The 26,707-nt window shown below is 46.4% G+C and overlaps 1 long non-coding RNA gene across 3 annotated transcripts in view; it reads right to left on the bottom strand.

Moving 5' to 3' along the window:
• The window catches only part of LOC119706381, a 142,046-nt gene that overhangs the window by 84,310 nt on the left and 31,029 nt on the right, over positions 1–26,707 (bottom strand). For 2 of the 3 annotated variants that reach the window (XR_005258519.1, XR_005258521.1), the window contains exon 2: positions 26,181–26,332. This is a non-coding gene — a long non-coding RNA (uncharacterized LOC119706381). Of the gene's footprint in view, positions 1–26,180; positions 26,333–26,542; positions 26,627–26,707 lie in introns of those variants that run through there. The other variant, XR_005258520.1, reaches the window with a different exon arrangement.

Below are 26,707 nucleotides of genomic sequence, written 5' to 3'. Positions count from 1 at the left end.
TTAATAAAATTATGCTACTTAACATACTGCTTCAAGGGCACTGCCAGGGCCTCAAGCCCTCTGAAATTCCTGCCTTCAGCCCCACCTGCTCTGATCAGTGTCCAACCAGAAATCAGCCCCTGATGCAGTTCTAGTAAGGACCACAGCACATGATGAGCCCATTCTGATTTGTGATTGCAGCTAAAATGAGAGTATTATGGGTTGTCAAGCCTTGTTAATTTTCTCAGGATGCTGAAGAAAGGAGAGAAGTGAGGTCAGATTTCTCAAAAGTCTCCCAGGAAATGAGGGCACAGCATCTTCTGTGGTTCCTGCAAGTGCAGTCCAGGACTGCACTCCTGGATCATGAGCTCCAACAGTCCAGCTGCCTTGAATGGCACCAGCTGACATCTTCTCCCACTGATGAGCCACTTCAGTACTTTACTTCAATATTCAGTGTGTGGATTCACATAATGATGATGGCCAGAATTGTCTAGGATTTAGGCTGAGCCCTAAAAGATGCAATCATCTCACTTAATGTAATAATCCAATTTCAGCTCCAACCCTTCTTCTAAACCTGCCAGTCAAAAAGAGCCCCTGCACTCCATCCAGAAGGATCACATCCAGAAGAATCATGTTGGAGTGGGAACATGCCCATGGCATTGATTTTCTCCCTCCCACAATGCACTTGCTCAGATCCTCTGATCCAACTAAATTTAACAAATGCTTCAGGGCACAACTGGTGCCAGCAAAAGAGGCCCATCAGCTATAAATGTTCTTGGGAATTCACACTCCTGCTTATTCACTAATTGCACAGCTGGATCCAACCCAGAGATGTTTCCACCACAACTCAGAGAGCCAGCGAAGCACATGCCTGATGTTTTTCCAACTGGATGCATGGTCCATGACTTCCAAAGACATGGTGGTGAAAGAAAAGTCTGCCTGGTTTTGGTACCAGCACTCACTGGTTTCATGAGGGAATGAGCATGGTGAGGAACAGGGTGAAGGGGAGATGGACTGCCTGGTTTGAGCCAGGGTCAGGAGCACCTGATGCTCCTCTCCAGCTTCACTCTCTGACAGCAGCACAATCTGCCTTGTGAATTTGACACAACTCTGTTCCAAGCTGAGCCTCCTTCACATGGATACATCTTCAGCCCTCAGTTTTCAGTCCCTTGCTTTTGTCCACAGGTGCTTATATCACCAGAGACAGGATAAATTCCCTGCTTACAGAACTGCAAATGTGAGTATCAGGAGAATTAGTAAACTGGCTCTACATGAGCTAACTAATCAAACATATACTGAAGTCTTAGAAAGGCAACATCATGCTGAGGATTCCAAGATGTGACCTGAACTATTTTCTGTTGGAAAAGTCTCATAACACTGAAGATTTCTTTTCCACAGAATGAGAATATCAGTAATGTTAGATAAAGAAAAATCTAAGGAGCCATTCAATGGACTGTAATGAAGAGGAACCAAGTGCAATCACTGTGATTGCACAAACTCCATCTTTGCCTCCTCAGAAAAAGCACTTAGAGATGAAAATATACACAAGGATACGTATTTTTATCTATGGAGCAAAGCACAGCTCTACACAGGGAGCCACAAAACAAACAGAGCATCGAATCCCTACCTGAGAATGCAACACCACACCCAACTGCAAGCTCATGACTTTGCTGCCAAAATTGCTTCACGTGTTCTGTTGTCTTTGCCGAGGAGGAAGGAGAAAATGGTGTTGCTAGAGCAGCACAGACTGTGCTCCCAGAGAATCCATGCAACAGTGAATGGAGAGCAGGAATCAAAGGAAAACCCATAAAACACTGTGCTCACAGGGGTCTTAGACTTGCCCCCAAAAGTGTAAAAGCTGGGCTTGCAATGTGTGCCCTGTATGAGGGAGGACTTCTCGCAGCAGTCACCTTCCAGCAGCTTTCCTTCAGCGAAGGGACACAAACCTCTGCTGAAAGATATTTTTTAAAACCAGAAAAACCATAAAAACTGCAGCAGGGGAAGGCTGCAAGAGGCGTGCAAGAAGAGGAATTTGTACAGTCTCAGGGTACATTTTGTCTGCTTTAGACCTTTCCAAAAAGGAGAACAAGACATTAATCTAATTTATTCAGCCAGTTATATGAGGTTTATGCCTTCTTCATATCACCAGCCTGGCATAAAGCAACTAGAAGTGCGCAGGTAAATCAATCCCATAATTTCCATTTTAGCTTTAACAAGTGATTTTACTGTTTCTAGGTGCTAAACATGTGTATCTGATGACTGCAATAGACATTATGCAGCGATGCATCCTGAATAGATACATGAATATTAAAGGTTGCTCTGTTCTGACAGCTCACTCTGGAGTTTGCCTTATGCTGGCTGAGACTTTCAGCTCTTCTTACATGTAACTTGCATATCACTGTAAGCTCTCTCCTTCCTTTTGACAGGGTGCCCTTGCAGATGGTAATTTCCTTAGTAGGGAAGAGGAGCTCACAATTCAGCTCGGATTGGGTATACTATGGCAAGACATTTCTGCAGAACATAAATATGTATCACCAGATCTAAAGCTGAGGCCCCGTTCTTGTGGTATGTTGTGAAAAATATGGGTGAATATCAGTGATCTCTTCTTGGCCACAGGAGTGTGAGGCTGGTACCAAGGAAGCTGAAATCATGGGTATTCAGGAGTCCAGCACAGAGAGATACCATTGGCTGAGAAAATACAATACAGTGACAGAAAAGAATCTGCTGTTGTGTTCTCTAGGCAATATCAAAATACTCAGAGTGGGTGGAATAGCCAAAGCAAGTAAGTCGATGAAATGAACTATAAATTAGCATTAATTTTATCTGCACACAGTTACATCAACACTCCTCAAACAGTGGACTCATCTGACTCCAGACTGCAAGAAAATTCCGCTTGGATCTCATGTCTGGCATTTGTTGTCCTCCACATTCCTTCAGAGAGCATCTCCTTCTTATTATTCTGCCAATTCTCCTGGGGAATCTCCCCACCCCCAGTCCACCACAGTGCTTCATGGACAGCACAGCCTGCAAACCACAGCTGTCTTCCCTCCACAGACCTCCAAACAACACATTGTTCTTTGATTCACGTTATAAATGCTTCCAGTTTACCTCACACTGAGATGTATACAGGGAAATAAAGTCAGCATCACACAAGGCACAGCTGCACGTGGTGAGATACAGCTCTGCTCTTATTTTACCACCTAGTCTGAGCATAGATGGATGTATTTATAAATTAATGAACTAGAAGAGATGAGAGGGGGGGACAGAGGAGAGCCCAACCTCTGCCAGCTCATTTCTCGTCCATCACCTGCAGCTCTCCCCATGGCACAGACAGATTGTCCTGAGTGGAGTTCTCATCCAGAGCCACCCTCTCCAGCATTTCCTCCAGCCATCCTGGCAGACAATCTGATCTCCACACTGCAATCAGATCCTGGAGCATTTTAGAGGAGTGCAGAGACATGGAAACAGATACAGATGAACATGGGCTGCTGCTTGCCCTGCTTTCCCTGCTGGAGGCAGTGGTCAGTGAAGGAAGCAAAGGTTCTCTCCATCCTAAGTGTTGGATTTGTCCCTAGGGCAGCATGGTGGGGGCATGTGATCCCTGCCACTCTGCCACCACACCAAGGACCCTCCCTCCTGCTCAATCCAGGGGGATAGAACGCTCCCAGGCAACTCTAAGAGAGATTTGATTGTGGTAGTACCAGGGACTCACCTTCTTTACCCTGGGGGAATTTTCAGTCTTTTCAGGCAAAGCCAGCAGTACAAAATTCCCAAGATAAGCTCCACGGTGTATTTAAAATTTTGGTTCTCAGTAATGAGCAAGAAATGCTGCCTATCTTCCCTGAGCTCGTGGCACTGTCTCTCTAGAGATGAGCATGAATTTCCCAAGATATTATGAGTATATCCATTAATTGTTTCAGAAGCTGGAATTAATTAAAATACAGCCCTTAAAAGAAACTTAGCGTCGGCATGTGCTCTCTTTGTTCTGGATGATCTTAGGAGTGAAATAACAGACTCACAGATTTTCCATGTAATGAACCTTAATTGGAATCTTTTACATTAGAAGAAAACCTGTAATTAAGGCAGGTTAGTAATGATTATACACCTAATTATAATAACTAGATAAGCTATCATTAGACTCAAGCTAACTTTTCTGGGAGGGTCAGAGATATGAGAGGTAACCCAGGAGTGATCAGAGAGTGAGCTCTGCAATCACAGCTCTGCTGAAGAGGGGAGCAGGCTGCAGAGATCACTGCTGGCTGATGTGCACCACAGCTGTGGCTGTGCAGAGCATCCTGCAGTGCTGCTTCTCACCGTGGGTACCTCTGGATTCCCTCTTTGCCTGGACACGTGGTGCTCCCCCCATGATTTTGGAGCTGCAGCTCAAACCCTCCCCCAGTTCAAACCCTCCCCCAGCTCTTCAGAGGAGTTTTTAGGCTGGTATTGAAACCCCTGCAATTCCCATGGACACACAAGTGGCCCAGGGAGTGTCACTTGGTGTTTTCCACTTGGTTTGTTTCTGTTGAGTCACTGGTTTCACAAAGCTTGGTGATCTCTTTGTTAAGGCTGGCATCCCTCATTTGTGCCCTGCTGAGAGCAGAGGTCAGGACAGGTCACGGGGTTCCTCCCCACAAGAAGCTCGAAGATGGGAGTGGATTTATGAAAACTTCTCTGACAACAGAGTCACAATGAGGCAGCTCTGCAGCAGCACTTGGAGGGGACAGTGGAACCAGTGCTTTGTGATGGTCCTGGGAAACAGAAAATCTGTGTATGGCTTCCCTGCAACTAAAGCAAACAACCAAACCCTGAACTTAAAATTCAGAGCACGTAAATTCTTCAGTAGTGGTAGAATTTAAAACTCTTATTCCCTTCAGGGGATTTTTTTCATTTTAAACACAAGCAAACAAATTTAGCAAAAACTTTTCAATTAAATCTTAGGACAGATCCCCAAACCTCAGAGCACCTGTCTGATTTTCTGTTTAACAGTGGCAGTGAACAAAGCACCCACAAGAAGAATGGCCAAATAGCAATGAAAGGACACATTTTGGGTAGGTGTCCTGGGCCATGGCAGAGTTGCAGAGGAGATGCTGCAGCTGCATCCTGATCCAAGCATCCTCAGCATACTGGAACCTCATATCACTCCAGGCTGAATTATGGCTAAGTGTGGGCAACTGTTAATCTCTTTGGGAGCTCCTTTTTTGGTCAGTACTTCATGAAAACAATGGCCAATTTTTTTTTAAAATTTGACTTTTGAAGGAGTTTGCATCCCTAACTCATGTTAGAGGAGTCCCTGTATGGTGCAGTTCAGCTTCAGGGTTCACTGTGTTGCATTTACAACCAACCCAATGGAGAGAGCCTTGCTTCACTGGGATAAAGCTCTGTCCTTTTCCCAGATGGACATTGCTCCCCCTCTGCCTCACACTCCACTCCCCAGCGCAAAAACAGCACCAGGAGGGGATGATCAAGAGATTCCCTTAAAAACAGCCCCCTAAAACTTTAATGAGGGCACACTCCGAAAGGGCTTTTGCAAGGAAAATTGGCCTCAGGTCCCTTGATCTCCAGTACTAAAGAGCTGTGAAACTTAAAGAAAAATCATTTTTCCCTCAGGAGAAACAGGGTAGACTGCTCTGTTGAAACAGCAGTACTGTGGGCTTAAACAAACATCCAGCCAGCAGCAGCAGCAGCACACCCCAAACAGTGTATTACCATGTCTTTCTGGATCATGTAAATCTGCCATACATTTCCAACAGGCCTCAGCAAACACCTAGGTTAAATGGATGGGAAAAGCTGCACATCACTCCATGTGCTTTGCTCCTGGCTTGCAGGACCTCTTTTCTGCCAAAACAGAGCATCATTTTCTACAGCAGCTCTAGTGCACAAGACAGCCTGCAGGTTTCTGTGACAGCTGCAGACACTGTTACAGGCTCAGCCATAAAGCACACAGCCCTAGGCTGTGCAGTCAGGGTTAGCCAGGGTACAAAAATGCTTTTTTCCTTGCTTAGCAAACAGCAGAAAAGCTCTTGCTGTAACAGCCTGTCTGCCTGGCCCTGTGTGGCCACAGGAGCTGCAGGCTGAGCCCCAGAACCCAAAGCAGGTGAAGTCAGTAGCTGCTTTCACAGCCAGATCACACCCAGGGGGATTCTATCAAAGTCCAAGTCTGTGTCTCCCCAGTGCAGAATGCTCTGTTGTGGTTTTTCTCATCCTTCTTGGCCTCTTTAGTTCACCTGGGCTCCTGCAGTGTTGGAGGTAGAGAGGGAAACAGCATGTGACAAAAACATGAGCTGCCTCTACAGATTCCAGCATTCAGATCCCAATCAGGAGCTGCATGAAATAAATTTGAAGCACTTCACTGGCACTTGACCTCAGCCCACAGTGGGTGAGGATCTGCCTTCAGGATTTGCTGAGGGAGGGTTTCAGCAGGAGCCTCGAGGCGAGCGATGCTCTCCATGTTTGCCTGTCTGGAACAGCTTCCCTCACATCCCATTTTCACAGGCACGTCTCTGTTGCATAAACACCACCCATAAACCAGCCTCAGAGATAAAGCTTCCCTCCTCAGGTGCTTTCATCATTCCCAATCCCTTTAGGAAAGAGCATGAAGGATTCATTTTACCCATCAATTTGGATTACATTCTCCTTTTATCAGTATCTTTTCCTTAACGACTTTGGCCATTTGCTTTGCAGGTCTGCTCAGGTACTGAGCTTGCCTCACTGAAAACTTCAAAACATTGTTGGGAGGAAGGAAAAATCACCAGTTGTGTGTGCTGGACTATTGCAAGGGAGTCATCAATTATGCAGGTTTTGGAATATGTTACGCTACCCACGGCTGGTTGATAGCTGGGTGATATGATTTATGGGAACAGCCAAGATTCAATTACTGATTTCCCATAAATTATCTATACAGCCCTTTCATCCTCTGCCAGGTTGTGAAGGGCTCTGATGAACAGAGGGGACCAAAGACGGGGTTCTCTGACCATGAAACGAACTGGGATTTTCAAAGAGAAATCAAAAGGAAATAAACAACAAGTGAAGTAGCACCTGTGGGAGGTGTCAGACTTCAGATTCATGAAATTGGACTGTCATTTCCAGGCAGGAGCAGGAACATTTAGTACAGATGCACTGATCAAGCCAGTCTTCAGACTATCTGTCTATTTGCCCTTGACTCCTTATCATGTGCTGTGGGAGAGGCAGATATGGCTGGAAGGAAACAGCACTTTTTGCTGCATCTTACAAACTCGTAAATATTATTGACAGGAATCATTTAATAAGGGCCTGGGAAATTTTAGGTACAAGAACTGACTTTAGCAAGGTTTTTTTTCAGAATAGAGAAAGCACAACTGGCCCTTAGGAATAACAACACCAATTTAAGAGAGGCTAGCATGGCAGAGTGAAATGACTGTCAATCTAGTATGAGGCAATACTGACCATAAAATCCCAGCATATCTTGGGTTCAGGAAGCATTTGGGAATCTCACTCAGAAGCTGCAAATGAAATGTGAACAGAAGGGGAAGGATCTGCAGGAGCAAATCTTCTTGTCACCCCATCAAGCCAATGGTCCTGGCCAAGGCTCTTTCCTCTCAGCTGCTCAAGGACATCACAATGCTGCTGTTTACATTTATTTTCTCTTTGACTTTTCCAGTCAGCCTGAAAGGCAGCAAGCCCAGTCTCTGACATGCACCACCTCCGTTATCACCGCTCTCATTTCAAATCTGAGGTTTGTAACCTGGTCTGTGGCAGCTGAAAGGAGAAAACTGCCTAATTAGAGATTAAACACACCATCCAGAGGAGAATAAAACAATCCTTCCACCACACTTGGAAGGATTGAAAGAGGAAATAAAGGCAGAGAAAAGAAAAGCCAAACAGGACACTCCAGTAGGACTTTCTCTGTGCTCTTGGGGGTTATAGGCAATAATCTCTGCCTCCCTCTACAGCTACAGGAGAAACACACAGCTCTCAAGATCAGTACAACTGTACATGAAGCCTGGGCTCCTGGGTGGGGCACATTCTTGCATTTCCTAAATTTAGATGCTTGAATTCTCCCTGCTCCCACCATTGACTTTTCTCCCACCAAAGAAAAGTCACACTAATTCTCATCAGGAGTACACTGTCCCTTACAAGTTATGGACAGGCAAGGAAGCAGAGCACTGAAAAATATCTTTCATAGGGATTTCAAGTTTTCTAGCTCTCTTTGTTATTTCCTCTGGATTTGTATTTTTTCCCCATTTTTTAAATTTTGTCCCAGTCTGTGCCACCCCCTCCCGTTCTCACAAGTGAGTGGGAGGAGAAGGCTGAAACAAGCAGTTGTTTGTCTGCTTGTTTTAAAATAACAGAGTGAAAATTAATGTGGTTCCTTCTTTGTGAAGAAAAAGCTCAGTCTGGGGCACTGCTGTAATGGAGCAGCTGAGGGAAATGGATTCTATTAGCCTGGTTACAATCCCTTTACTTAGGGCTGGCTATTACAGATCTCTCCCCTTAATTGTGCGACCTGCTCTACACACAAATAACAGGTGAGGCCATAATGATGGGTTGTTCCACGCCAGAGCACTCAACTGGCAAAGTGATTCTCACAGAAAATTGTCTCTGCTCACCTGAGCAAACCCTGCAAGGTGCTCAGGGAGCCAGGCTGGTGCTCTACACCAGGGATGCAGCAGCCACTGCAGGGATTGCTCTTGGCACTGCAATGGGAACAGCCCAAACATCACCACAGCACCAGCGAGGGACAAACCTGCCCCAAAAGAGGCTCTGCTCTCTGGAAAGGTCACAGAATGTTTAAACTGTGGCAAACTCTCATCTGGACTCCAGCAGCTTCACCACCACAGGGCCCATGAGGTACAAGCTCCAGAGAGTGGAGTGGTTGGAGTCACAGCTCTGGGATACAGCAAAGAAGAGAGGCTGGTTCCTCAACCCCTGTGGTTTTGGATAAACTTTCTCCACAGGCATTGTCCTGAGGAGCTTTTTACTGACTGAGGAGACTCTGGCCAGCACACCACAATGATTAAGAAAGGTCCAGGGTTTGCTAAGCGAGCACCAGCTCCCCAGGTCTGTCAGGGAATAGCACACAGCAGTGGAGCCCTCCCTTGGGGTGACCAGTCCATGGACTGCTTGAATCTCCCTTATTTGCCAGCCCCTTTTGTTTTCTTCCTGTAAATGTCTGAAATGATTAATTTAAGATTTAAAGACCAAAGTTACTGTAGTGTGCCCAAAATAATAAACGTCTCAGATTTTCAATTACCCTAAATGTAGAAGTGCTGGATCCCGTTTCTGTAATGCGTCACACAGAACCATTACCCCACAAGCCATTAATTATCACAAGGTCAGCACATTCTCTGGTGTCTCTTCATGACTGCACAATGAACAAGCACTGCCTCTGCTGTGGGCAGGCTCCAGTTGTGGATGTACAGACAGATTCTGGCTACCCAAAATGATCAGGAGCACAGTGCTGGGCTATGGGGATAAGCATGTCTGGGTAGAACAGGAGAGAAGGACAAGGGAGACTAAGCTTCCTGTGTAACTGAGCCTAAACAACAAACAAAAAAACCACACTGCTCTGGGGAGATGTGCAAAAGAGCCTCAGCTACACCAAAGAACAGCTCTATAAACAGAAAATGAAAGATTGCTTTCATCCACAAAAGATTTCAAGAAATAGGAGGAAGGGAAAAGTAGGAAACTAAATATCAGGGAAAAATGAAAAACAGAGTTCAGGCCAGGTCTAGTCCCCATCTGTTCATCTCTCCCACCATCACAGCCCACATCTGCTGCCAGTTATATCATGGTGGGCTCTTGATGTGAAAAAGATTTGAGCTCCTTCCTCAAATTCACCACAGCCCCTCCCACAAGGAAGAATTTGTTGGACAAAGGTGGGAAGGAGACTGGGGAGAGGCACAGTCTCACCCCGAGCCCAGACATTCCTCCAGACTCTTCCCAGGTTTGGGGTGCAGCAATCCAGTGAAGCAATCCATGCCATCCTCTCCATTTCTGTCCAAGCTTTGTCTGCTTCTGTCTGACCCCATTTCTGCAGAGACTCTCAAGACCTTTATGTGGTTCCCCAGGCTCCACCTGCAACATGGCCTTTCTGGCACCTCAAATATGTAAAATACCCACTCTCTACTCCTGCCCTTGCTTCTCCCTCTTTCTCTGAGCTTCCTCTGCCTGCCTTTCATTTTCAAAGACTCTAGAGGTAATATTTTATTGTAATGGGTTTTATTATGATGATGTACAACACCCTTAAGTGCTTTGGTGAAGGAAGAAAGAAAGGTTGTGCTATAAATAAAATTCTCATCTGCGACCAGAGGCACACAGATGATGGATGTGAGGGGGTCACGGCACACATGTCCTCACAGGCCAGCCCTCCTCTGGGTGGGAGCTGCCCTGGCAGGAGCCAGGGTCACAGTGAAGCCATTTGGCAGTGGCTTCCTTCCACAAGGAGTGAGCCAGCTAGTCTGGGAGCCAACAAGCGAGCAGGGAGAACCAGGCACAAACTGGCTGCTTGTGTTTCCTTTTCTGCTGTGGATCAACACAAATGTTTCTGTTTCTGTGGCATCTTTGAGCCTGGGTTAATTAACTCCTGTCCCCCATCCTGCCAATTCAAACTGGTCAATACACAGGCTGCAATCATTCCTCAATGTAACATCTCTCAATATGTCACAGCTGGATTGTTTTGATGTTGTTGTTGGTTTGGTTTTTTTTTTTTTAATAGGGTTAACTGGTTTAAGAGATGGAATAAATTCCTACAGCAGGAGAAGGAGAGAACAAAGAAAGTTTCCAACTCCTGAAATCATTTTCCTTTGAGCTACACTATGAATGAAGGGAGCCAGGGGAAGATGATGACATGGAGAGGAAACAAAACAAAGCAAAGCAAAACTAGCTATCTAATAAAGAAAAAAGGCACAGAGAAGAACAGAGGAGGGGGGTTATCTATCCTGCAGCTTTACAGGCAGCATTAGCATCTTGCTGCCTAATGAGCCATAGAGGTAATAGACACACCATGAAAATAAAAGTGGGAGGGAAGAGCAAGCATCAATAACACAGAAAAACAACCACAGAGGCTGCTGCTAAGCAAATGTCACTCCTCTCACCTTCTCTGAGCCTTCCCACTCTGCTGCCCTGCTCCCTTCCCAGATGTTTGTTCTCTCTCTTCTGGCACTTTATCTCTGCAACCATTTGGTTTTCATTATGTCCTGGGGTTTTGAGTTGGCAACAGCCAAGGGGCAGGATTCAAGAACAGCTCTCAGGGGTCCTTTGCAAGTGTTGACATCTCCTTCTCATGGTGCAGAGAGATGGTCTGGCCTCACTAAAGTTAAGGAGGGAGCAGAGTGCAAGGACACAGTGATGTCACCTCTCAGTGTGTCGCAGGTTGGATTTCATGCTCAGGAAAAGCAAAAAGACCCAGGCCTGCCAGCTTGGCTCAGCACAGCTGGGTCTGGTGAGACAACCCCCTGCTCTGAAAACCCTTTGCTTGTTCACAGTAGCACAACTGAAGCTCACAGAACAGCATCCACCATCCTTAGCAGCTATTTTACTGGCACAGATTTAGGCAGGAAGCTGGGGCAATGACAGGAGTGACAGCCAGGGAGAGGAATGTCACTGCCCCATCTCCTCACCTAGAAACCTCTGCCAGCAACTTGGACATTAAATGCAGCTGATTCTCACTTAAACTACTTTTGTTTTCTTCTTGGACACAAAAGAATATGCCCTAGCCTGGTTCTCCCCCTTCCCTATTTCTTTTTCCTTTCTTAATTCATCAGCCCCTTCTCCTCTCTTTTCACCCACAGCTCCTGCAGCTGCCTTTAAGGTTTATTCCTTCCCTGAAGGATTATTTGGAAGTTTGCTTGTGCAGGGCGAGGAGCATTTCTGTAATAAAGCCTCAGCCACATTCCATTAGTGTCATTTCCATCTGCAGAAGTGAAGTGTCAGCTAATAAAAGGTAGCACAGACCCCTTGGGCAAGATAAAATGAGAGAGCAAGAGAGGGGGGGAAAATCTACCATCAGAGATGGAGAAATGATAAATGTCTTTCCAGAAGCAGGAGCACCTGGAATGGGAAGAAGGGAGCACTGGGGGACGGGGAGGGGAAACAAAGAAGGGGGGAATATTATCTCTGCTAAGAGAGGTTTGTTTTTGGAAGGTCTCATTAACTCAAAAATGACCTTCTACCCATCTTCTCCATACACTTAGGGCAATATCCAGCCTGGCTGCACCTCTGCAGGGAGAGGATAATGTGCAATTATTGTTTGTGAGCAGAGTGGCCTGGGGGAGCAGTGGGAGCTGCACAGCAAGGTCCAGCAAGGCAGGGTCCAACAAGGCAAGGTTCAGCAAGGCAGGGTTCAGCAAGGCAGGGTTCAGCAAGGTGAGCTTAGCCAGGCAGGGTCCAGCAAGGCAGGGTTCAGCCAGGCAGGGTCCAGCAAGGCAGGGTTCAGCAAGGCAGGGTTCAGCCAGGCAGGGTCCAGCAAGGCAGAGCTCAGCAAGGCAGGGCCCAGTAAGGCACACAAAAAAACACACTCAGGCCATGTCCAGGTGGCTCTGCTGAGCCTTGTCCCTCCAGAGGGATGACAGCAGACAGGGGTGTCACTGGCTGTGTCTGAGCTGTGAGACCCAAAGGCATTTCTGAGACAACTTTGTCTGTCTCAGCCTTTCCCTGACCCCACGTCAGCCATCCAGCAGCTCCCCCATCCAGATGATGTCAGGACAACAAGCCCTGCAGGTCCATCACAGGGTGCACCTCCCCTGCAGCTCAGGGGCACATTTATGACCCATTTGGTCCCTGTCTGCTCCCATTAATCAGGAGGGAGGTGACTGCAATGCTGCTGTGGCCTCAGTGCTGTCCACCAGTCCTCACCAGCCCCACAAGCTGTGCAGCAAAGCAGGCACATCACCTCTCTCTCCAGAGCACCCTTCCCTCTGGACAAGGACAGAAAGGCTCAATTGCCACAAGAGAAATTAAAAAAAAAATCAGTTTAAAGGGCCCATTTTTCCCCTGCAACTAGAATTTACCCCCCTGAGCTGATATGATCTTTGTCTGGACACAGGCTCCAATTCTGGAGAAGTCTCAGTTTTTTGCTGGCTTTATCCATGACATTCAAGATTTCCAGGACCAGATCAACTACTACTCAGTGCAAACAGCTCCCAGCCCCATTCGAGAAGCACAGCCATAAAAGAGCATCTCTGATCAGATTTATGCCAATATGGCAGCTCTTAATGCCCTAATCATGTTAGCACTGGCAAACATGAACCCATGAAAGGTGTCAGGTGTGCCTCTGCCCAGAGTTTCCAGCTCTCCCGCTGGGCCACTGGAGCTGTTGGCAGCTGGCAGAGGATGACAACCTTCAGGCTTTTTCATTTCCCTGAGCAATATGATCAGTCCAGACTAAGCCCAAAGGTTGTGTCCATGAGGTCTGACTGAGCAGTGATGTGCACCTCAGCCACAGGTGTTTCTTCTGAAATATGCAATACATATATACAGTTTTTCTCCCAGTAATGGCCAAACCTTCTTCACTCCTGCCCTCAGAAACAAGGCTGATGCTCGATTCCTTCCTAAACCTTTATACCAGCAGCATATTACTGTCAATATTTTGGAAAGCAATCATGTCAAACAAACCCCTCATGTGGGTAAATACAGAAAGCTGCAGTCTTTATAGGCCTCAGGTTCTCTTCACTGACCACCCAAAAGTACCTCATGATAAATTAAGACATTCCTTTTGATTTTAAATGGAAATGTTATCACCTGCTAGCCATGCTCCCCTCCTCACTGCTTGGAGTGCATGTGGATTTCTCCCTGCATCTGTACAGAAGCACCACCCCCGGGGGCACTGGCAGGGATTTTAAGCCTGTGACAGATAACCATGTCCCTCCAATTTCCTGGCTAAAAGCTCCCTAAATTCACATAGCTGAGCACTCCAGGGAGCCAACTGGATAGCAGTTTGCTTAATAAAAGTTGCCTTTATACAAAGATCTAAATCCTATTTTCCAAGAACCAGCAGGGGATTTTCAGGGTGTAATCCACCTGCTGCTGACCCTCCACTGCAAAGAAACTTCTCGCTTCTCACTGGGTGGGATTTTTCTTTATTGGAGAACGACACAGGGTTTTTCTGGTGGTGCTGGGAGAGGGGAATGTGGGAGCACCTGAGGATTGCCACAGGCAGAGGAAAAAGGCTGGGCAGTTTTTTCCATGTCTGCTGAACAGCCTGTTATCAAAAACAGGATAGAGAAGGGATTGCTGAAGAGGCTGCAATTTTCTGAAATTTTGCTCAGGGAAATGATTACCACGTTCAGTGTGGAAGTCTGAATCAACAGACACGTCTCTGAAGGACCTTGGAAAGCCCTTTTTGTTGTTTCAGAAGCAAATTCTCCTATGATCCTATCACTGCTCAGAGGACCTGAATCACTCCCAGGTAAGCCCTGGGGATTCCCAGCCATGCTGAGACATCTCCATTCTGATGTGAAAGTGCCACTGTGTCACCCTCCTGCCACAAGGAAAGTCACCTGGGTGAAAATGAGGCTGGTATGACAGGAGTGATTAAAGCTTGGAACAAATACCCATCAATGATTCAAAATATTTGAGGAAGATTTGCTCGTCTCTAGGGCCTAAAAACCCATCTTGTGCAAGGCTCCTTTTCCCAGGAAAGAATTCACAGCGGTCCTTTAAGCCTCTGAAACATTTGCAATGGATTATTAACAAATGTGAGTGGAAGGGTAGCTCAGTTTAATGTCACCTTTGGATACACACAGGCTTCCATCCTTTCTTCACAGAAAGATTATCCTCCCCACAGATAGATGCTGGAAGTCATCCAAGAATTTAAGAACATTCTTTCATTCACAGGTGTTTTTGGAGCTTACAACAGCAGTGCTTATTCTGGAAGATGATGAGGGAGAGAATTGCCTTGGCCCTTCAATCAGCTTTGCCCATTTCACATCAAATTGCTATCTGATAATACTCAGTGAAAACTGGAACACTCTAATGCAAACAGAAATGGCTCCAGCAGCCAGAAGAAACACTAATGACACAAATTAAATGGAAAGACACTGAAGCATGCAGTGCACCTCACTGTCCTGGAGGACAAGCTAAATGTGAACCAGCAAATGGGCCCCCGTGGCAAGGCTTCAGCAGGACCACAGGCTGGGCCAGCAGGGCAGTGCCAGCAGGTCGAGGCAGATGTGGTCACTCCCTTCCAGTCAGCACTGGTGACACACATCTGGAGTCCTGTGTCAGGGCTGGGCTCCCCAGAACAAGAAAGATGTGGAAGTATTGGAGGGTGTCCAGCAAAGGGACTTCATGCACAAGGCTGAGGGAGCTGGGGTGCTTTAGCCTGGAGAAGAGAATACTCAGGGGGACCTTATCCATGTGTTTTGATGTCTGAGGGAGAAAATACAGATGGCAGGGCCAAACTCTCCTCAGTGGTGCCCAGAGTCAGGAGAAGAGGCACAGGGCACAAACCAAAATACAGTAAAGGAGCACCTGCCTTGGCTCTCGCCTCCTCCAAAAGCAAAATCCCGGGTGGCAGCAGGATTGTGGCATTGATACTGGAGAAAACATCTCCATTTCTCACCAGACCATTTCCCTGGGCTTAGAGACAGGGATGAAAAAGCTCCTATTCACCTTGCTCAGACATCCAGGGTGTGAGGCTGAACTCACCAACAAAGCTTCAGCAACAGCAGAGAGAGAGGGAGAATTTCAGAAAATGCATTTAGCTGCTGAAAAGGATCTCTACAAAGGCCTGCAGAGCTTGTGACAGGGATCCAGGGAGTTAGCCTGGGACTGAGGGACCTTAGTTACAACAGCAGGGTGGAAAAGTGGAGCTGGAATCTACAGAAGGAGAAGAAATTATGACCCGACTGAGTGATATCTATTCCAGAGGGACTGAGGGAGGAAAAGAAACTACCAAACTGCTTAAGACTGTATCAAACACACAGAATGAAGACCATGAACTTAAAGATGTGGAAAGGTCATGCCACAAAGGAGAAGAGGCGGAAATCAAGCGAAGCAAAAATAAAACAACCGCAGTGGAGTGCAATGAGAGAGAGCAGGATAAAAAACACTGGACAAGAACATTGACAAGTCAAAAATATCAATTCTGTGCTTCCTTAGCCGGTAAGGTTGCCACCATGGGATCTGGGGAGGATGGAGGAAGTTCAGAGATGCAATCCACTGCTCCCTCTCATAACCAGACAAAGGCCAGGGATAGCTGACACCTGTACAAATATTGCAATGACTCTGCAAACCTACACGGTTTTTGCTGTCATGAGGGGTTTTTTTAATGGCAAAGAAAATCTGTGCCACCAAGATTTTCTTTTTTCCCCTCACTTATCCAGCCCCAGCAGAGCCCCACTCAGCCCAGATATGCCTCAACACCTCTTGCAGCCCAAGTGAGTGCCTACGTCAAAGAGAGAGAAGGGAGAAGAATCCCATGGCATTTTCTTCTCTGGGACAGCCAGATTGTCTTAACCCCAGTGTTGAGCAAATGACATAAGCTGCCTTTTCCAGCCTGAGACATGACCTCCTCTTTCCTCTCCATATATTTCATTAGCTGTAAATTATTCCTGCTGCCAAGATATTTGAAAGCAAATTGCCAAAAAGCTTCAATTGCTACCCCCAGTATTTGATTCCCTAACAAGACTCAGTGCCCTGTCTAAATCTCATCAAGACATGACTAGAAGGCACAACATCCTAACCAAGAAATGCTGAGAGGGAGAGGCAGAACATAAGGCAGGAGATGCTTCACATAAAAACCCCAGCAAGACTTAGTAGAGTCTATTTTTCTTTCATTCAGGGGCCATTTCCATATTCATCTGGACCCAAAAAATAGACCAAGGAACAGGAAGAAGCAAAGAGGGGGTGTAAGCAGGGGGTGAGAACAGGGATGTCTGCTATCATCCTGTGTCAGTGTCTTTGACAGGACAAAGCTTTGGAGAGGGTATTAGTTGGAGAAAATGCTGCCCCAGTGAATCACAACACTGGGAAAATTAATTAGCTGCTGTTAAGTCAGCTGTAAGCATGCACAGCTCCGTGAACACCCAACCTTTATCATTATTACTGAATCACAACACAATCTGCCACCAGAGTCTTCCCAGACCCAGGCCAGGACTGAAATAGCAGGGCCCCTGGCTGTGGTGACTGAGCTGCCACTGTGAATGTGCACAGGGAGGCTGCAGCTGCCAGAGGAACTGCTCCAGAGCCTGCTCGGGGGGATCCCTGCCTCCAGAGCAGCTTCTGGCTGCAGCAGGTGCAATGCAGGGCTGAGAGGCTGAGAGGAGTCCAGGGTGCAAGAGGGAGAAAGAGAGGAGCTTGGGGTTGGACAGACTGTGTATTTTCAGGAGAACCAAAGTCCGGAGTGCTGTTGTAGCTGCAGGTCAAACCCAGGGGACAGGAGCTGAAGGCTGGCTTTGACTTGCAGGTGCCCCAGGTTGGAGCTGAGGCAAATTTGCAGATTTGGTCAGGAGATCAAAGAGAACTTGGCTCAAATTCTTTTCAGCTCAGAGAAGAGACATCTCTCCTGCCTGTGACAGTGCACTACAGGCTACAGATTGGAACCTGACTGCACAATTGCCTCTTCTTCACAAGAGAGAGACAGACAGTGCTGATTTGGACTGCTTTGGGTGAGGATCAGCTGGCTGTCCCCAGCACTGGACTGCACAGTGCCAGGATGTGTGTCCAGTCTCTGCTGGGTAGCACACAGTGTTGCTCTACACAGAATCTTAAGGATGAAAAAGACCTCCCAGTTCATTGAGTCCAACCTTTAACCAAGCCCTTCCATGCTACTAAACCATAACACTCAGTGCCACATCCAGTCATTTCCTGAACACCTCCAGGGATGGTGGCTCCAGCACCTCCCTGGACAGCCCGTTCCAATGCTCAACCACCCTTGCAGGGATGAAATTCTTCCTGATGTCCAACCTGAACCTCCCCTGGCACAGCTTGACACGCATCAGAAATAGACACAGGGTGTTATTGCTGGGTCTGGAGCGGGGTCCCTGTTGGGGAAGATGAAACAGGAAAGCCTTATAAATATGATTGCCTGGCAAAAGATTTTGAGAATATGGAAACTATAAGCGAGATTGAAGTGAAAGCAAGATTTGAGACATCAAGCCTTAGTTACTGAACAACTGGAAAACCATAGTATGGCTGGCTGAAGGTAATCCCCTTCTGATGAAACAATACCCTCTGCTTGCAGACAGGTCCAAGGGTCAGAGCAGACCCTACAAGCTTGGCAGAAGGGGCCCAAAGAGCAGTTTTTAGGGTTTAAAATGTAACACAGTATGGTAGTGTAATGATTCTTATAGGCTGTATGTAAATGCTATAGGATTTGTATCTTGTACTAGATTGGCTAGTGAGAATTAGAATATTCAGCACAGAAGATGATTTATTGTATTGTAACGGGAACTTCACTTTTTTTTTTCTGCTTGCTTTTATTCTTTGCTCTCCTGCTGTCTCTCATCCTCTTTACCATGCTCTTGCCTTCCTTTTCTTTCCCACTCTCTTTCCCTGTCTCTCCCTCTCTGGGGCCTGCTCCGAGCTGTGGCTGGCAGCTCCCAGCAGGGCCCCTGCACCCAGGCCCTTTGCAACAAACCCCAAATTCCCAGACCTGGCTTCAGAGAGCTCTCATCTCTGTCCATCCTATCCCCGTCGCTCCTACAGACCCCAAACTTCCAACTTTTTCTTGCCATGCTGCCGAGGGCAGCTAGCTGAAAAGGTTTTTTCACATTTGCTTGGCAGGCAAAGATGGGCTTGAGTTGCCTGTTTCCCTCAGCCTGCCCTGCCCCTCTCCTCCCCTTGCTGCCTCACTCTGGGTCCCACAGCAGCGTGCAAATGTGCTGCCACGCAAAGAGCAGCGTGCCCACTGGCAGGATGGTGCTGGGCCACCAGAGACTCTCCCGGCAGGAGCACCAGCTCCTGCCAAATACCCTGGCACGCACCACGGGCTCCAACGGGGCAGCAGCAAAGCAGTAGGTACAGCAGAGCCGAGCTGCCAGCCCCTCTCTCCCCTCAGCCTGCCTGGTAATGAAGTCATTTTGGCCAGCAGGACAAGCAGCAGATGGGCTGTCACCCAGGGTGCACCCACTGCTCCTGGGGGTGAGAGCTTATTAAGGTCGGTGTTTTACAAACGCAATCAAGGCAGAGAGCTTGAGCGGTGTTATGACAGCAATAAAAGTGTGTCCTGCTTCGTCAGCACTTTGGAAAAATTAGTTTAAACGTCCTCAGTGGCAAGCAGCATTTAGTGCTGCTCAGCACGGCAGAGAGAGGCAGGAAAAAGAGACTACACAGGCTTTTTAAAAATAAAACTCAAAGCGAGTTTGGCACGAGTAAATCACAAGCAATCGTCCCCCTACAGTGCCCTGCTGCACGAAACTCCTTCCTGAGATAAATCAGTGCCACATTTAGCCAAACACAAAAGCAGTGCCAGCTCTTGCTGCATAGTGCACCTTCCTCCAAGATATTGGAATTAGCACCTGCACCTCTTCAGAGGATTGCGGTATCTCACCTCACACTGCACCACCAGGTTCGACAGTGCTCACTGTCTCATCGTGCCTACTGCGCCTCTTTTTTCCTTGCTCTCAAATCTACACTGCATTGCAAACTCCATGGCGAACCTCAAAAATCAATTGCAATTATAGAACTTGATTTTCCCTCTGCCAAAATATTTTTTTTTCTAGATAGATCCTCAAATTCTGATCCAAAATGTGGTTTCTCTTCCTTTCCTCTTTCAAAAAACCTGAATTACACAAATTACAAATTTGTGTAAGGGTCTAGGGAAACAGAAGACAGGAACGATAGATATCCTCACCACTTTTCTTAAAAAAAACCACAGAGACAAAAAAAACCAATGAACTAAATAGCATCACTCAGAAAGAAAAATGCCTCGAGGCTTGAAACTAAGCAGCGTAGCCCCAAAATACCAGTTTGATGTAGCTGGAAAAAAAGGGCAGCTGAAACAAAACACAAACAATTCTGCATCAGCTCTCCAGAGCATCCTTCCACAGCCACTGATGCAGCTCCCCTTCTGCAGGGAGGAGAAATCACACCCCCTTATTGACCTCCCTGTACACTCTCCTGCCAGCCCTTACAAGTTCATGGTCTGCTGTCCCTGGGCTGCTGCTGGGCCAATTTGCATGAGGGAAACCGTAAATGTCACACCAAAACACTCACAGTGGTATTCTCCCAAAGCAAATAAAGCTTAGGACCAGCAAGCAGAGAAAATTATACCCACAAAGCAGCCATAAGTCAGCCACATTCCAGAAAATTTGCAGATTTTGTTGTCTCACAAGTATTTGGCAGATTCGAAGGTTTTTCTTTAGACAAAATGTAGTGTTTCCTTACTACCCCACTGTGAAGTTAAGAAGCTTATGGTACAAAGGGCACTGTCACCCTGATAACTCAGGGCAAGGGACACTCCCCTCCTGAGGTGGGAAATATTAGGTTCCCCTTCCCACTCACGGCAGTAAAAGGCTGGAAATTCCACAAAGAATTATAGGTTCATTCAGAATCATAGAATCATTTGGGCTGGAAAAAAATCTTCAAGTTCTTTGGGTCCAAGCCATTGATCCAGCACTGCTAAGGCCATCACTAAACCATGTCCCCAAGTGTCACATACACATCTTTTAAATCTGAGGCCTCAGCCCTGTGCAGGTGCCTGTCAGGCTCTCCAGACTGAAATGGGAGGTTGTCTGGAGGGTACCGTAGATGCTTTGGAATCAAAATTTGGTAGGCTGAACTTGAGGTGGGAGATATCAGCTTTGGATGTGAAGTTTCCAAGGAGTGGGGAACCCAACCTGTCCCTGGGGAACAGCTCCTAGTGCACCCCCCAGCTAAAAACAATCATATTTTTAATGGAAGCTAACCAAAACCTGCCTACATGCAGCTCCATTGCAGGTGAGGGATCAGAGCAGATTCTCCACATCAGACTGAGAAATAAATAATTCCCACTAAAATTGCCACAAACCACTTGGCCTGCACTACAACAGCAGAGCACACCGTCTTTCTGCATATTTCCTTTCCTCTGAGCTTAACCCAACACATTTTCAAAGACTTAAACTCTCTCGCTGTGGCTCAGATAATGGAGAATAAGATGGGGAAAACGTATATCAACATGCCCAGTCTGTCCAGCCAGCCAGCCAGCAAGAAAGAAGGTGTTTAATACGACCCTGGCAAGGGTCAAAACTACCTTTGATAAATCATTCATTCTCCTGGTTCCTGTGAGTTGTTCTTCCAGATCAGTGATGTTCTGGGTGAGGTTTACAGTGGATATTTTTCCCCTCTCAGAGCAAGATCACCCAGCTCTGGCAGACACAACCTGTGCTGGCTCCAGCAGCACAGACAGAGCTGAAGAGGTGGATGCACTGCAAGCCTCAGCCTGGAGGGCTCAGGAACAGGCAGGGACAGTGCAGGGACAAGCTGCAGTGGGGCAGGATGGGTCCACCCCATCCCTCACCAGAGGGAATTCCTCTCTGTGTATCTGAGCAAGCCCAGAATGTTAAAGAGCTTCTCCCCCCTCCCATTTCTTCATCAGTTTTTTCCTCAAAAATCCAATGCCCTCTCATGTCAGCCTTCCTCACGCTGCTGTCCCAAGGCTCTGTGTGTGCCTCAGCTAAAAGCTCCTGAGAGCATGTGAAGGCACAGGGCTAGATTTCAGCAAGCAGTGAACTGAGAGCGTGATCAAGATGCTCCACTTTGTGCAATACTCAGTGCTGGATAAGTGATTTACACAAAACCAGTCCCAAGCTACAGCACATCTCACAACTGTGCCATTTCGGCAATGCCATGCTCTGCTTTTATGGCCCTTCCCTCCACAGCATTCTGGTGCCCAAGCTGAAGAAACAACCCAGATAACAGGAAAGGGAATTTCAGGGTAACTAGATCGGTAATATGTATATGTGGCCTGGAAGCTGCTCACCAAACGTCCAGCCTTTTTTCCAGTGTGCCTGAGGGTCCCAAATGTTTGTTTTAGGGGAGGAAAAAAACCCACAATAAGCAATGACAAAACCCAAACAAACAAACAAAAATCCACAAAAAACAACAACAAACAACAACAAAAAAATACAAAAAAAAAAAAAACAAACCAGGGAAAGCCAGAGAGCAATGAATCTATTCCATTTTGCCCAAAAGTTCCCACCATATAAATCTTGGCACAAACCCCCTTCACCGAGCTCCTGCATGGCCTTCAGCAACCTTCCATCTCTAGAGACTTTCAGCTGCACCAGGGCTCTTCCAGCACAAGAGCCTCTGCCAAGGAAAAACAATTTCCTCGTGTCCTTCCTCTCCCTGTCTGTCACATTCCAAGCAAGGCAGAGCTTGGCCCAGGAGATGTTGCTGTGAGGAAGGAAGGAGTTCAGGCAATACAAGACTGATTCAGCAGCTTGGCTCCTCACACAGAAGCACTGGGCAAGCATGACCTGTATTCACTGGGAGAGAGGAGACTCAGAGGTGACCAAGGGAAAACATAACTCTAAAGAGAATTCATGAGATGATATGAAACAGTTTAGGGCTATGTCAAATGTGGGAAGCAAGTGGCATAAATGAAAAAGCTCAGGAAAGGTCAAGCCTTGGAGCAATTGAGCGAGGATCTCTCTGTGCAGGGAAGAACTGATCTGAAACACTCTTGCCACAGGCAGCAGGGAAGAAAAATCAAATAAATAGTTTTGAAGGAATTGAAGAATGGAATTAATCTCATTTTAAGCATCTAGAAATGAAGTGTGTAACCTGGGCCTTTCATCCAGGCTCCCTGAACAGCAGAGAGAGAGAAACACATTTTAGAGGGCAAGTAATTCTGGCTACCTGTGAAAATGCCTGTTAGCATGGATCCAGGAACTGGCTCAGAGATGAGGTGAGGAAAATCTCAACCTTAATCACTGCAGAGCTCCTGAGAAGGTGACAAACATTTGCCAACACGAATTTAATGAGGTGTCTCCTTGGAGTGGCACCCCACCAAGTTCTAACAGAGACTATGTGGATGTGAGCCTGGCCATGTGCCAGCTTCAACCAACCAGCAAAACTCAGCAAAAACAAAACAAAATGGTCTTTATTAGCCTTTAAATACCATGGGGTTTATTTAAGAAAAAAGAAAAAAAAATGGAAAAATACAAGGAAAGATGATGAATGCTAATGCAATAAATTAAGAAAATATGATATCTTCAATTCCTTTTTGCCTGGATCTATAGTTATTTTAGAAGGAGACTGGGTTATGAGGTAAATTTCATTTATTCCTAATAAAAGAAGAAGGCTACATTTTTTTGACAAGTGTTCTCCAATAAGCCACCTGGATAGTTCCAGTAACAGGTAATAAAAATGAAATATGATAGGATTTCCAAGGAGATCCCTGCAGTTAACAAGGGAAACGATTTCACAGCTCTTCCCTAGGAGGCACCCAGATTTCCAGGGAGAACAAGAAAGCTTTAATCAGTCCCTTTGCAAGGTGTGCAGGGGAGGTTTTCAAGATGTGGCTTTATCCCTGTCCTAGCTGTAGCTGTTACTGGAAAAGCAGCAAAGTAAAACCAGAGACTTGGCTGGATGAAAGCCAGGCCTGCACAGCTGAGCAGCACCGGGGTGTGCTGGGCATGACAGAAGGAAAAACAGGGTGAGTTTTATTGGGAGCCCCACAGGCTCAGCAGCTGCAGCTGTCCTGGGTCTAATTCTTATTTTACCTATACAGACAAACATGGTTTTAGCTCTTCTCCACCCATGGACTGAGCCTGGTTGCAGATCCACACTGTTCCAAAGGCAGCCTGGTCTTGCACAGCCCTAATTCCCAGTTTGTTCTCCACAGATTCACATTTACAGGGCCCTTAATGGATGTCATGGAAGCTGGCTGTGAAGAAGGAACATACTTGAGATGCTTAAACAAATCATCCTTCTATGTTTTGACTCTACATTAAGGCATTATTCACCAAGTGAATAAAATTACTCAAATCTGCTGTTTCTTCTCCTGGGCCAGCTTCTGTTGGCCTTTGCATTTTGTGTGGGTTTCTCCTTGCTTTTCACACACATTTCCCCATCCTAACAGAGCTGCCCCACCACTAAACCCCCAGCACAAGGAGACTGCAAAGGAGCCAGGGGGACCCTCTCTTTGCTTGTCTGCAGGCAACAGAGCAGGAATGCTGGAGAAAGTGGCAGTGCCTGCAATGCATAAATCATAGGGACAATATTGTGTCTCCTCCCTTTGCACAGATCCCATATATCACCATGACTCAGTGCTGATCTCCCAGTGGGGACTAATTCCAACTTTTAATGCACTTTCCATCTGATTCCTCCGTGACAACAGATGGGTCTCTGTCCTGAGATATTGCATTTTGCAAACAATATATTAAGCACCTCTGTGTTTCAGTACAATTTGGTTTGGGGACCCACTACTAATCCCATTTCAGTGGTTTCAGTTGTGCATTTTACCACTGACAAGACAAAACCCCTCCAGTCCAATGGCCATCATCTGTTCCCCTCTCCTCTACTTTTTGTGGTTGTTTCACCAATCTTCCTGGATGTGATAAATCATGTAAATTTAATTTAGAGATTATACCCCTGGCTTTAGAGGCAGACAAGGTTAGCTCTCTGCTTGCAGCCTGTAGCCCTCTAATCTTATGAAATTCCTCCATTCCCACTTGGCTGGAGCTGCTGCTGGGGAGTGGAGGGAGGGCAATATCTATTCTATAAAGTGTTTTGGATTTTTGTTGGACACTTGCAGATGGCATCCTGGCCCCTGTCCAAACTCATACTGCTGCATAAGGATAAATCCTGAAGGTTTTCACGAGCCCACTGTATTACAAGCTTTATCTTAGCAGCATGAAGGTGGTGCTACCATTTCCAAGATCTTCCCAGTCTCTCCAAGCAGTTATAAATTTCTTTCAGCTACATTCTCCAAAGACTGAGCAGCTCCTAAGTCCATAGCCCTTCCTCCCTGTGCATGTTTGCTGCCTCCTTTCTGTATGACTGGAGGCCAACACTCCTTCCCTAAAGAACTATCAGATCTTCAGAGGACATGCAAGAAATAGGGGAATTCCTGATAGATACAAAAAAAAGCATCATTCTTTGCCTTTCAGGATTTCTTGGCCCCAGGCTGAGGGTTACAAGCACTGACCAAGCACATTATCCATGCAATCTTTCCTTCATCTATAAATTCCCTTTCTCAGGAAACATGCAGCACCAGCAGGGGATTAAAATCAGTTGTTTCATAGGCATCCCAGGTGGTTGTCTTTCATCTCCTTTCCTAATATTTCTGTTAGGCTTGGATAGGTTTTATTGGCTTTTTTTCTCTTTGCTCTTTCTCACGCCTGAGCAGCTCTTGGCTTTGGCAGGCACAGAAACAGCAGTTTTATGACATGCATTTTTTAATGTATCAAAACATGTTCTTTTGATCCATTTTTCAAAAAGCAAACTCTGCTCAGCAAAGGTTAATAAGTTTCCCACACCAGCTGGATGTAAGAGAGGTCCAGATGCTACTGAGAATCAAAACTCTCATCTTCAGAAGTCAGCAGGGCAAAACCAGAACTTCCCGGGTACTGCCTAAGCCAGAAGAAATTGCTGGACCCTCTAAGAGCTGGCCCAGGGTGTTCTTTAGTGCTGACAGTTTGGCACATCTGAGACAAGTTTATATGAAGTTATGACAGTTGTATCAGCTCCACAGCAGCTGCCCAGACAATTCACATGGGCAGGTTTCTGTAGCTTTGAGTATCACACATACAGGGAATGTAAACACCTCAGACAAGCAGCACATCACACCCTCCTTGTGTAGCAGCTCAGTATTTGCACATCCAGCACTAAAAAGAAATTGTCTCCAGCCCAAAGCCCGTGTTCTCTCTGCTTTTTACCCTTATGACAAACAAAAGGTAGGGAAGGAACCAGTATTTCAGCCAGCACTGACCCCCAGGGTCCTCCAGGTGCTGGGCAGGGCAGTGCCCACTGCAGCTTGGGTGATCTGCATGCACGTGGCAAGTTCTCTTTGGCCTTTCACACAAACCATGTCATTAATGATTTCTCTCAAATTCTTTAGAGATTTAGTCCACACTGAAGTTGGGCATCTCAGCTTGTTCCAAACTTTACAGACAAGAAGCTAATAATTCTTTTATTTTATTTCTTTCCCTTCAATTCAGTGAAGAAAATGCTGAATGCACAAAATACATTTTGTTTTACTACTCCCAAAGTGGATTTCCCTGGGACCCACCCACCTACTTGCATAGGTATTATGACTTTTTAAAGAACTATTTGAATGGGAAAGGCAAGAGACTCACCAGACAGAAATGGAGGGAGCATCCCACAGATGGGAGAAGGCTGGGATTGGAGGCAGTAGATAATTTTGCAAATTTTGCACCTTGGTAGATTGAAGAGGAGCATGCAAGGAACTCAGGTCAAGAGCATCAGTAAGAGAAGAAGGAAAGAGGGCCTGGAAAGCAAGAGGAGGACATTTTCATCTAAATAACCACACAGCAGATAGGAACTGGACACATAGATTAAGCTTAGTCAGGGTTTTAAACCAAGCCCAGAACACCAGTTTAGAAACATACAATTGCCCAGGTTGGAAAAGATCTTAAATATCCTCAAGTCCAGCTGTTAACCCAGTACTGCCAAGACAGCCACTAGAACATCTCCATACCTTCTAAACACCTCCAAGGATGGTGACCCCATCACTTCTTTCAACAGCCAGTGCATGACAAAGACAGCTCCTGGCATCTTCTCAGTGCACAGGGCACAGCACCACTGATGCAGATGTTCCCTGAACTAGGCTAATCCCAGATTTGTTTCAGAAAAGTTTTATGGA

This window comes from Motacilla alba, chromosome 13 (genome assembly GCF_015832195.1).
Source record: "Motacilla alba alba isolate MOTALB_02 chromosome 13, Motacilla_alba_V1.0_pri, whole genome shotgun sequence".
NCBI lineage: Eukaryota > Metazoa > Chordata > Aves > Passeriformes > Motacillidae > Motacilla > Motacilla alba.
Note: the sequence above shows the minus strand (reverse complement) of the source record. Positions and strands in the feature narration are given on the sequence as shown.